We start from the raw sequence: 13,917 nt of genomic DNA, 5'->3' as shown, positions 1-13,917 counted from the left end.
AGGGAGCCTGATTTCTGCAGTTACTTTTTCTTTTTCCCAAGATTGCTTTGGCTATTTGGGGTCTTTTGTGTTTCCAAACAAATTTTAAAATATTTTGTTCTAATTTTGTGAAAAATGCCATTGGTATTTTGATCAAGATTGCATTGAATTTGTAGATTGCCTTGGGTAGTACTTTCATTTTGATAATATTGATTCTTCCAACCCAAGAGCATGGATCTTTCCATCTGTTTGTGTCATATTGGATTGCTTTTATCAGCATCTTACAGAGTACAGGTTCTTTTACTCTTTAGGTAGGTTTATTCCTAGGTAATTTATTCCTTTGATGTGAATCTAAATGGGATGGTTTCCCTAATTTCTCTTTCTGATCTTTCATTCTTAGTGTATAGAAATGCAGTCAATTTCAATGTATTAATTTTGTATCCTGCAACTTTACCAAATTCATTGATGAGATCTAACAGTTTTCTGATAGTGTCTTTAGGATTTTCTATGTATAGTATTATGTCATCTATGAACAGTAATAGTTTTATTTCTTTCCAATTTGGATTTATTTTATTTCTTTTCCTTTTCTGATTGCTGTGGCTAGGACTTCCAAAACTATGTTGAATAGAATGTCAAGAGTGGACATCCTTGTCTTATTCCTGATCTGAGAAGGAATTCTTTTACTTTTCACTGTTGAGAATGATGTTTGCTGTGGGTTTGACATATATTGCCTTTATTATGTTCTGGTAAGTTTCCTCTATGCCCACTTTCTAGAAGGCTTTTATCAGATACGGCTGTTGGGTTTTGTCAAAAGGTTTTTCTGCATTTATTGAGATGATCATACAATTTTTATTCTTCAGTTTGTTGATGTGGTGCATCACACTGATTGATTTGCAAATATTGAAAAATCCCTGGGATACATTCTATTTGATCATGGTGTACCATCCTTTTAATATATTGTTGGATTTGGTTTGCTAGATTTTTGTTGAAGATTTTTGCATCTATGTTTATCAGTAATATTGGCCTGTAATGTGTGTGTGTGTGTGTGTGTGTGTGTGGGTGGGTGGGTGTGTGGTACCTTTGCCTCGTTTTGTTACCAGGGTGATGGTGTCCTCATAGAATGAGTTTGGGAGTGTTGCTTCCTCTGCAATTTTTTGGAATAGTCTCAGAAGGGTCAGTATTAACTCCTTTATATTTTTTTTGTGTTTTTTAGGGCTGCACTGCAGCATGTGGAGGTTTCCAGGCTAGGGGTCAAATTGGAGCTGTAGCTGCTGGCCTACACCACAGCTACAGCAATGCTGGGTCTTTAACCACCTGGGTGAGGTCAGGGATTGAACACATATCCTCATAGATACTAGTTGGCTTCATTAACCACTAAGCCACTGCAAGAACACCTTTTCTCTCAATTTTTGATAGAATTCACCTCTGAAGCCATTTAGTCCTGGCATTTTGTTTGCTGGAAGATTTTTTATCACAATTTCAATTTCAGTACTTGTGATTGGTCCATTCATGTTTTCTATTTCCCCATGGCTGAGTCTTGTAAGATTGTACCTTTTTAAGAATTTGTCCATTTCTTTGAGGTTGTCCATTTTATTGGCATATAGTTGCTTGTGGTAGTCTCTTATGATCCTTTGTATTTCTATGATTCCCTTGTAAATTCTTTTTCATTTTGATTTTTATTGATTTGAGTCCTCTCTTTTTCTTCCTGATGAATATGAATAAGGGTTTATCAATTTTGTTGATCATTTCAAGAACTAGCTCTTAGTTACCTTCATCCTTTCCATTGATTTCTTTGTTTCTATTTCATTTATTTCTTCTATGATCTTTATAATTTCTTTCCTTCTGATAACTTTTTGTTTGTTTTTCTCTAGTTGCTTTAGGTAAAAATTTAGGTTGTTTACTTGAAATTTTTTTGTGACCTGAGGTAGGCTTGTATTGCTATGCTCTTCCCTCTTAGAACTGCATTTGCTGCACCTCATAGGTTTTGATTGTTTTGTCATTGTTGTCATTTGATGCTGGGGATTTTTAAATTTCAACCTAAATTTCCTAGGTGATCCATTGGTTGTTTAGTAGCATAATGTTTAGTCTCCACATGTTTTCGGGTTTTTTGCAGTTTTTTCTTGTTGATTTCTGATAGCATTGTGGTTGGAAAAGATCCTTGATATGATTTCAATTTTTTTTTTTTTAACTTACCGAGACTTGATTCATGGCCCAGAATGTGATCTATCCTAGAGAATGTTCCATGTGCGCTTGAAAGGAGTGTTTATTCTGCTGCTTTTGGATGAAATATTCTATAAATTCTCTTAAGTCCACCTGTCTCATGCATCATTTAAGTCTTGTGTTTCCTTGCTGATTTTCTGTCGGGATTATATGTCCATTGCTGTAAGTGGGATGTTAGAATTTCCCAATATTATGGTGTTATTGCTTATTTCTCCTTTCAAGGATGTTAGCAGTTGCCTTATATATTGGGGTGCTCCTATGTAGGATGCATATACATATTTACATTTGTTATATCTTCTTCTGGGATTTATCCTTTGATCATTATGTAATGACCTTCTTTGTCAATTGTAACATCCTTTATTTTAAGGTCTGTTTTGTCTGATATGAATATTGGTACTCCAGCTTTATTGCAATTTCCATTTGCATGGAATATTTTCTTTTATACTCTCACTTTCAGTTTGTATGTGTCCTTAGAACTGAACTGGGTGTCTTGTACACAGAATATATATGGAATTTGTTTTTGTAGCCTTTCAGCCAGTCTGTCTTTTGGTTGGAGCATTTAGTCCATTTACATTTAAGGTTATTATTGATATGTAGGTTCTTATTGCCACTTTGTTAATTGTTTTGAATTTGTTTTGTTGGTCTTTTTTCTTCTCTTCTCTTATTATCTTCTTTTGTGTTTTGATGACTGTCTTTAGAGTTGTTTATGGATGGCTTTTTCTTATTCATTTGCATATATATTGCATGTTTTTAGTTTGTGGATACCATGAACATTTGACGGAGGAGTATATATATATATATATATATATATATATATATATATATATAAACATATACAATATTGTTTTAAGTTGCTGGTCTCTTAATTGCAAATGCATCTCGAGTGTTGTGCATTTTTACCCACCTCTTTTCATGATTGCTGGTTTCAATATAATTATTTTTGTGTGGATGATTTCCTTCCTTTATTATATATTTGCTTTTACTGATGAGCCTCTAATTTTTACCTTTATTACTTCTGGTTTTAGCCTTTTCTTTTCCATCTAGGGAAGTTCCCTTTGTATTTGTTGTAAAGCTGGTTTAGTGGTGCTGAATTCCCTTAACTTTTGCTTGTCTGTAAAGCTCTTCATTTCTCCTTTAAACTGAATGAGAACCTTGCTCAGCAGAGTATTCTTTGTTGGAGATTTTTCCCTTTCATCACTTTCAGTTTATCATGCCAGTCCCTTCTAGCCTGCAGGCTTTCTGCTGAAAATTCAGCCAATGACCTTATTGAGGTTCCCTTGTATGTTATTTTTTGCTTTTCCCTAGCTGCGTTCAATATTTTCTCTTCATCTTTAATTTTGGTCAATTTGAGTAATATGTGTTTATGGGTGTTCCCCCTTTGGTTTATGTTAATTGGTATTCTTCATGCTTCCAATATGCAAGCTTGCTGGCCTTCCAAGCCAGATGTTCTTAAAGCTAGCTTTCAGAGCAAGATTCCTGGGCATGAAAGCTTTATGAGTGGGTAAGATCCCTTTCTAATTCAGGAGGACCTCTGCAATTGTCATTATCTTCCCATTTGTGCATCATGCACCTGGGGTGTGGGTCTTTACTATACCATGTACCTGCCACTTGTGCTATCTCATTATAGTCCCTTTCTGAAATTTTTATTTGTAGACAAACTCTTCTGCTAGTCTTCAGGTCATTCTCATAGATAATTGCTCTGTAAATAGTTTTAATTTTGGTGTGTCTGTGGGGTGAGATTAGCTCAGGGTCTTACTACATGGCCATCTTTGCCACACCTTCAAATTTGTTTAACTCTTCTGTGCCTTAGTTTCCTTCCTCATTATAACAAGAGGTGATGAAAGTACTTACCTCATAGAAGTATAATGAGTATGATTTAAAATATATAAAGAACTTTGGAGTTCTTGCTGAGGCTCAGCATGTTAAGAAACCAACTAGTATCCATGAGGATGTGGATTTGATCCCAGGCCTCACTCAGTGGGTTAAGGATCTGGCACTGCTCTGGGATATGGTGTAGGTCAAAGATGTGGCTTGGATCCTGCATTGTTGTGGCTGTGGTGTTGGCTAGCAGCTGCAATTCTGATTCAACTCATAGCCTGGGAACTTCCATATGCTACAGGTGCAGTCCTAAAAAGCAAAAATAAAATTAAATAAAAATAAAAAATAAAATTAAATATATAAAGAGCTTACAACATTATCTGTCATATTATAAGCCATAAGCATTATTTCTTTTAGGTGTGTATGTGTGTTGGGAGTTAGAGACTAATTTAGATAGGGTAATAAGGGAAGGGCTCTATGTGTTAAGACATGAATGATTAGGAAACAATCAAGGGAAGAGCATTGTATACAGCAGGATATTAAAGCCTGCTGCATGAGCTCATAAGATATTAACAGGAAAAAAAAATAAGGACAATGACCAACCTGTTAGGAGAAACTAAGCAAAGAATATAATAATAGGAGAATGGCATTAAGATAGCAGAATAGAAGGACTGGAGCTCAACTTCTCTCCTAAAAACAAAAAAATTCACAACTAAAGGCTGAGCAATCTTCAACCAAATGGACTGGAAACCTTAAAAAAGATACCCTACTCCATAAGACAAAGGGGAGGTCACATCAAGAGGTAGGAGGGGCATTTACATGATGAAAACAACCCCATACCTCCCTGGTGGGAAGCCCCAGAGACTGAAAAGTAACTGGCTCACAGAGACTCACCTACAGGAGTGAGAGTTAAGAGCCTCATATCAAATTCCACGTGTGGGGATCTGGCACTGGGAGAAAGAGCCCCTGGAGCATCTGGGATTGAAGGCCAGTGGGGCTTGTGCACAGGAGCTCCACGGGACTGGGGGAAATGGAGACCCTATTCTTAAAAGGCAAACACAGACTTTCATGTGCACTGGGTCCCAAGGCAAAGCAAAGCATCCATAGGAATCTGGGTCAAACCTGACTGCAGTACTTGGAGGACTTCCTGGGAAAACAGGGGTGAATGTGGCTTGTTGTGAGGGAAGGACATTGGAAGCAAAGATCTTGGGAACATTCAGCAGCATGCCTTTCTCTGGAGGTGGCCATTTTGAGATAATCTGGCCCCACCTGTCAGTCAGCCCTGAGAAGCCCCAGGCCAAACAACAATCCAGTTGGGATCACAACCCTGCCCCTTAGTAAACAGTCTGCCTAAAGAACCCTCAGGCACAGGGCCCTTCTAATCCCATCCAGAGACTAAGCCCCACCCACCAGAGGGATTAGAATCAGCTCCACCTACCAGGGGGAAGATATCAGCCCCTCCCATCAGCAAGCCTACATCAAGTCCCCATACCGACTTCAGCCAGAAGGGGGGCAGACACCAGAAATAAGAGAGGCTGCAACTCTATTACCTGTAAAAAGGTCACTACACCAAAAACCTATAAAAATGAAGAGACAGAGAACTATAACTCAGATGAGGGGGAAAGAAAAAACCACAGAAAATCAGCTAAGTAATCAGGAGATTCTCAGCCTCCAGGAAAAAGACATTAGACTGTTGGTGCTGAAGATGATGCAAGACATTGGAAATAAACTGGAGGCAAAGATGGATAACTTACAGGAAACACTGAGCAAAGAGATACAAGATATAAAACTTAAACAAGAAGAAATGCAAAATACAATAACTGAAATAAAAAATTCACTAGAAGCAGCTAACAGCAGAATACAGGAGGCAGAAGAACGAATAAGCGAGGTGGAGGACAGATTAGAAGAAATTACGGATGTGGAACAGAAAAGAGAATAAAGATTGAAAACAAATGAAGAGAGTCTCAGAGAACTCTCGGACATTAAACGCACCAACATCCGTATTATGGGGGTGCCAGAAGGAGAAGAGAGAGAGAAGGGGACAGAAAAAATATTCCAAGAGAGAATAGCCAAAAATTTCCCTCACATGGGAAAGGAACCACTCGCTCAAATCCAGGAAGCACAACGAGTACCATGTAAAATAAACCCAAGGAGGAATACCCCAAGACACATATTAATTAAACTGACCAAAATTAAAGACAAAGAGAAAATCTTGAAAGCAGCTATGGAAAAGAAACAAATCACATACAAGGGAACCCCGATAAGGTTGTTGGCAGATTTTTCAGCAGAAACTCTGCAGGCCAGAAGGGAGTGGCATCATACACTTAACATGATGAAAGGAAAAAACCTCTAAACAAGATTACTCTACCCACCAAGGCTCTCATTCAGATTTTAAGGAGAAATCAAAAGCTTACAGGTCAGCAAAAGCTGAGAGAATTCAGCAACACTAAAGCAGCCTTACAACAAATACTAAAGGAACTTCTCTAGGCCGAAAGGAAAAGACAGCAACGGGAAACAAAAATTCCACAAATGACAAGGTTCACCAGGAAAGGTATATGTACAGTAAATATACAAAATCATCCATGCAATATTATGCCACCAAAATCAGAAATCCTGAGAAGAGGTGGGTATAAATGCAGGACACTGGAGATGAACTTTCAATTAAGAGAAAAACAACTTAAAACAATTTCATATACATATAGACTCATATCAAATCTTGAGAATAACTGCAAACCAAAAATTTTAAATTGATATACAAAAAGAGAAAAATCAACTCAAATACAGCACTAAATATAGTCATCAATCCAGGAGAGAACATGAGAAGAAGGGAGAAAAAGTGCAACAAAAGCAAATCCAAAGCAATTAATAAACTGGTAATAAGGACATACATATCAATAATTACCTTAAATGTGAATGGACTAAACACCCCAACCAAAAGACATAGACTGGCTGAATGGATACAAAAACAAGACCCATATATATGCTGTCTTTAAGAGACCCACTTCACTTCTAGGGACACATACAAATTAAATGTGAGAGGATGGAAGAAAATATTTCACACAAACAGGGATCAAAAGAAAGATGGAGTAGCAATACTCATATCAGACAAAATAGACTTTAAAATGAAGAATATTTTAAGGGACAAAGAAAATCACTACCTAATGACCAAAGGACCAATCCAAGAAGAAGATATAACAATTTTACATCTCTACGCACCCAACATAGCTTCACCACAATATATAAGGCAGCTGCTAACAAACTTAAAAGGACAGATCAACACTAACACAATCATAGTGGGGGACTTGAACACCCCACTTACAGCAATGGACAGATCAACCAGACACAAAATCAATAAGGAAACACAGGCCCTGAATGATGCATTAAACCAGATGGACTTAATAGATATTTATAGGACATTCCATCCAAAAGCAACAGAATACACATTCTTCTCAAGTGCACATGGAATATTCTCTAAGATTGATCACATCCTAGGATACAAATCCAACCCCGGTAACTTTAGGAAAATTGAAATCTTATCAAGCATCTTTTCCAACCACAGTGCTATACGATTGGAAATCAATAACCAGAAAAAAACTGAAAAAACCACAAACACGTGGAGACTGAACAACATGCTACTAAGCAACCAATGGATCACTGAAGATATCAAAGAGGAAATTAAAAAATACCCAGCAGTAAATGACAACAAAGATATGACACTCCAAAAGCTATGGGATGCAGCAAAAGCCATTCTAAGAGGAAAGTTTAGAGCAATACAAGCCCACCTCAGGAAACAAGAAAAAGCTCAAATAAACAAGCTAACTTTACATCTAAAGCAGCTTGAGAGAGAAGAACAGACAAGACCTAAAGTTAGTAGAAGGAAGGAAATCATAAAGATCAGAGCAGAAATCAATGAAATAGAAACAAAGAAAACCATAGAAAAGATCCGTGAAACGAAAAGCTGGTTCTTTGAAAAGAGCAACAAAACTGATAAGACCTTAGCCAGACTTATCAAGACAAAAAGAAAGAGGACTCAAATCAATAAAATTAGAAATGAAAAAGGAGAAGTAACAACGGACATCACAGAAACACAAAGTCTCATGAGAGACTACTATATGCAACTATACGCCAATAAAACGGAAAACCTAGAAGAAATGGACACATTCTTAGAAAAGTACAATCTTCCAAGACTAAACCAAGATGAAATAGAAAAGATAAATGGACCAATCACAAGAACTGAGATTGAAACTGTGATTTAAAATCTTCCAACAAACAAAAGTCCAGGACCAGATGGCTTCACAGGCAAATTCTATCAAACATTTAGAGAAGAGCCAACACCTCTCCTTCTGAATCTTTTTCAAAAAAACTGCAGAGGAAGGGATACTCCCAAACTCATTCTGTGAGGCCACCATCACCCTCACACCAAAACCAGACAAAGATACCACAAAAAAAGAAAATACAGGCAATTTCACTGACGAACATTGATGCAAAAATCCTCAACAACATACTAGCAAACCGCATCCAACAATACATCAAAAGGATTGCACATTATGATCAAGTGGGATTTATCCCAGGGAGGCAAAGGTTCTTCAATATCCACACATACTTCAGTGTGATACACCACATTAACAAACTGAAGACTAAAAACCCTATGATCCTCTCAATAGACGTGGAAAAAGCCTTTGACAAAATCCAACACCCATTTCTGATAAAAAAAAAAAAACCTTCAGAAAGTGGGCATAACCGGAACCTAGCTCAACATGATAAAGGCCATATGTGACAAACCCACAGCAAACATTCTCAATGGTGAAAAGCTGAAAGAATTCCCGCTGAGATCAGGAGCAAGACAAGGATGTCTGCTCTCACCACTACTGCTCAACATAGTTTTGGAAGTCCTAGCCACAGCAATCAGAGAAGTAAAAGAGATAAAATGAATCCAAGCATAGAGAGAGGACAAGATGGCGGAGGAGTAGGGGGACACACTCACCCTCTCCCACAAACACAACAAAAAAAGCACATCTACAGAAGAAATGACTCGCATAGAACAGCAACTAAATGCTGGCAGAGGAACCTAAACTCCAATAATGGCAAGAAGTTCGTGACATTATTGGGCAGAAAGGGAGAAAAGAGGAGAGTGAGAGAAGGTGAATCCCAGCGGGACGGGCGCTCCTGAAAGGGAACTGCGGAGGAGAAAGGGATCCCACACCCTGGAAAGTCACCTACCGGGCGAAAGATCAAATGAACCGGAGGAATCCCCAGATGCAGAGAAGAGTGTAGCAGTAAGTCGGAGTACGGAAAAACGGATCAAGAACCCAACGGACCATCTGAACTACGGGCACAGTCACCAAAAATTGAGACGCCTGGGTGGGGGCTGGGCACCGAATCCTCGGCTCCAGAGGTTAGTCCCCGGGAAAGGGCCAGGGGACGCCTGGGTGGGGGCTGGGCACCGAGACCTTGCCTCTGAAGGTTGGTCCCTGAGAGGGGGCCGGGGGACGCCTGGGTTGGGGCCGGGCACCGAGACCTCGCCTCCGAAGGTTAATCCCTGAGAAAGGGCTGGGGGACGCCTGGGGGGGGGGGCTGGGCACTGAGACCTCGGCTCCAGAGATTAGTCCCCGGGCTAGCGGGGCGGGGAAGAGCGGAAACTGCTTGGGAGGTCTCTAAACCATTTGACGGGCAGAGACTGCCTGGGAGACTAGAAAACAAAGCTGTCGCAGAGGAAGGGAGCAATACTCTAGGGGCGGGGAAGTGGAAAGCCGCCTCAGAGGGAACCTGGGAGAAGAGCCTGGTCTGAGCCCGTGCCAGGGAGGGGAGAGAAGAAGGGGTGGGTCCCCATAGAATACCCCCCACGCCACAGCAAGCTTACAGGCCCGCTAGCTAGCAGAAAGCTGTGCTTCCCAGTGCATTCCCTCCCCCGACCCCCGCCCCCCCCTACGCTCTCGACGAACCTGGGGCTGCCTGCCATCCAGGAGGGCTGGCCTCAACAATTGCCTGAAGCCTACCACCGCAGGGGCTCTCCCTGCACAGGCCTGCTTGCCCTTTGGAGGGGCTACACTTCCACAGAGCAGCACCAAACACCACCAGCCCCCTAGAAAAGGCCTGCAGCCCAGAAAAGCTAGAACAAGCCTAGCCAGGCCGTGAATAGATCGGCCTAATTCTCCGACGGTTTTTCTGAGACGGGCTGCCCCGGGGAGGTGCCTCTTGGGTCTCCAAGGGCCTTGCTACCCGCCCAAGACCCCCAGGGGGTGCTAAGACCTAGTGGACCAGCTGCATAGGACTGCCAGCTCCAGGCAGGACCCCCTGCAGCCCAGAAAAGCTGCAACAAGCCTGGCCGAGTTGGGAAAAGATCTCAGACGGTTTTTCTGAGTTGGGCTGCCCTGGGGAGGAGCCTCTTGGGTCTCCAAGGGCCCTGCTACCCGCCCAAGACCCCAAGGGGTGCTGAGACCTAGTGGACCAGCTGCATAGGACTGCCAGCTCCAGGCAGGACCCCCTGCAGCCCAGAAAAGCTGCAACAAGCCTGGCCAAATCGGGAAAAGATCTCAGACGGTCTTTCTGATTCGGGCTGCCCTGGGGAGGAGCCTCTTGAGTCTCCAAGGGCCCTGCTACCCGCCCAAGACCCCAGGGGGTGCTGAGAACCAAGTGAAATCTGCTACCATCATGGGGTGGACCTCCCAGTCCTGTCTGCCCTCAGGAAGTCCTCCTTTGCTTCAAAGAAACACTGTTAGTCCCATCAACACTCCAGAAAAGCCACACTGCCTCAAAAAAGATTGACCAAAAACGCCAGCCCTCAGGAAATATTCCACGGCAGTGACAAGGCAAACACTACCCGATAACGGAGAGTACAACTCCCTCAGGAGAAAGAAGACAACAAGCAAGATGAAGAAGCTGAGAAACCACCCCCAGTCAAACCAACAGGAGAACTCACCTAAAACAGTCAACAATGAAACAGATCTCTGCAGTCAGACAGACCTGGAATTCAAAAGAGAAATACTGAAAATACTGAAGGAATTAAGAGAAGATATGAACAGTAATGCAGATACCCTCAGAAAGGAGCTAGAAAATATAAGGAGGAGCCAAGAAAAACTAGAACATTCATTTGCAGAGATGCAAACTGAACTAGGGGCAGTAAAAACCAGAATGAATAATGCAGAAGAACGAATCAGTGATATGGAAGATAGAATAATGGAAATCACTCAATCTGGTCAACAGACAGAAAACCGAATCAAAAAACTGGAAAGCAATATAAGAGACCTATGGGATAATATAAAGCAGGCCAGTCTACGCATAATAGGAATTCCAGAAGGAGTAGAAAAAGATAAGGAAATGGAAAATATATCTGAAGAAATTATCGCTGGAAACTTCCCAAATCTAAAGGATACTGGATTCAAGATACAAGAAGCACAGAGGGCCCCAAACAAACTGAACCCAAACAGACCCACACCAAGACACATCATAATAAAAATGGCAAAAGTTAGTGATAAAGAGAGGATCCTAAAGGCAGCAAGAGAAAAACAGAATGTTACCTACAAGGGAACCCCCATAAGAATATCAGCTGATTTCTCTACAGAAACACTACAGGCCAGGAGGGAATGGCAAGAGATATTTAAAGTGCTAAAAGGAAAAACTATGCAACCTAGAATACTCTATCCAGCAAGAATATCATTTAAAATAGAAGGGGAAATAAAAATTTTTCCCAACAAACAAAAACTTAAAGAATACAGCAACACAAAACCCAGGTTCAAGGAAATATTGAAAGGGCTTCTCTAAACCAAAAAGAAAGGAAGGAAAGGGAAGAAAAAAGAAAAGAAAAAAAAAAAGAAGAAGAAGAAGACGAAGAACTAGGACTGAGGAAACCGCAATCAGAGAGCAGTCACTCAAATAAGCCAGCATACAGATTTAATCATGAACATGCTTCAAACAAAATAAAATTAAAAAGAAAAAAATAAAAGAGTCATCAAAACCATAAAATGTGGGCAAGGGATGTTAGGAGGTAAATAACCCTTTTTGTTTGTATGTATGTCTCTCTTCTTAATTTTAATATAATAATGAAGTGTTTGAACTTACAGGACCATCAGGCTAAAACACACAATTATGGGAAGGGGTTAGCATACTTAAAAAACAGGGCAACCACAAGCCAAAACCAAATATTGCATTTGAAAAAATGAAAAAAGAAATACACTCAAGCAGATAATAACAGGAGACCATCCAACCAAAAAAAAAAAAAAAAGAAAAGAAAGGAAGAATGGAGAACCATAGAATCAACTGGAACACGAGGTTCAAATGGCAATAAATAATCATCTATCAATTCTCACCTTAAATGTCAATGGACTGAATGCCCCAATCAAAAGACACAGAATGGCTGAGTGGATAAAAAGGCAAAAACCTTCAATATGCTGCCTACAAGAAACTCACCTTAGGACAAAAGATACATATAGATTGAAAGTGAAAGGTTGGGGAAAAGTATTTCAGGCCAATAGACATGACAGAAAAGCAGGAGTCGCAACGCTCATATCAGACAAAATAGACTTTAAAACAAAAGACATAAAGAAAGACAAAGAAGGACACTACTTAATGATTAAGGGATCCATCCAAGGAGAGGATGTTACTATCATCAACATATATGCCCCAAACATAGGAGCACCCAGATACATACAACAAATATTAACAGACATAAAGGGAGATATTGATGAGAATACAATCATAGTAGGAGACCTTAATACTCCCCTCACATCAATGGACAGATCCTCTAGACAGAAAACCAATAAAGCAACAGAGATCCTAAAGAAACAATAGAAAAGTTAGACTTAATTGACATCTTCAGGACACTACATCCAAAAAATCAGAATACACATTCTTCTCAAATGCTCATGGAACATTCTCAAGAATCGACCACATATTGGGACCTAAAGCGAATCTCAATAAATTTAGGAGCATAGAAATTATCTCAAGTATCTTCTCTGACCACAATGCCATGAAATTAGACATCAACCATGGGAAAAGCAAAGAGAAAAAACCTACTCCATGGAGACTCAACAACATGCTACTAAAAAACCAATGGGTCAATGAGGAAATCAAGAAGGAAATTAAAAACTACCTTGAAGCAAATGATAATGAAGACACAACCTCTCAAAATCTATGGGATGCTGCGAAAGCAGTGCTCAGAGGGAAATTTATAGCAATACAGGCCTTTCTCAAAAAAGAAGAAAGATCCCAAATGGACAACTTAACCCTCCACCTAAATGAATTAGAAAAAGAAGAACAAAGAAGTCCTAAAGTCAGCAGAAGGAAGGAAATTATAAAGATCAAAGAAGAAATCAATAAAATAGAGACTCAAAAAACAATAGAGAAAATTAATAAAACCAAGAGCTGGTTCTTTGAAAAGGTGAACAAAATTGATAAACCCGTGGCCAGACTCACTAAAAAGAGGAGAGAAAGAACCCAAATCACCAAAATTATAAATGAAAAAGGAGAAATCACAACGGATACAGCAGAAATACAAAAAACCATAAGAGAATACTATGAACAACTATATGGCAACAAGTTTGACAATCTGGAAGAAATGGACAATTTTCTCGAATCTTACAGCCTGCCAAAACTGAATCAAGCAGAAACAGACCAACTGAACAGACCCATCACTAGAAATGAAATTGAAGAGGTCATAAAATCACTCCCTACAAATAAAAGCCCAGGACCAGATGGCTTCACAGGTGAATTTTATCAAACATATAAAGAGGAATTGGTGCCCATCCTCCTGAAACTCTTTCAAAAGGTTGAAGAAGAAGGAATACTCCCAAAGACATCTATGATGCCAACATCAACCTCATTCCAAAACCAGGCAGAGATACCACCAAAAAAGAAAACTATCGGCCAATATCATTGATGAATATAGATGCAAAAATTCTCAAC

This window comes from Sus scrofa, chromosome X (assembly GCF_054392235.1).
Source record: "Sus scrofa isolate SSC_HxYL_T2T_F1_AM1 chromosome X, Sscrofa_HxYL_maternal_Yorkshire_Landrace_v2.0, whole genome shotgun sequence".
Taxonomy (NCBI): Eukaryota; Metazoa; Chordata; class Mammalia; order Artiodactyla; family Suidae; genus Sus; species Sus scrofa.
This window is presented reverse-complemented; position numbering follows the sequence as displayed.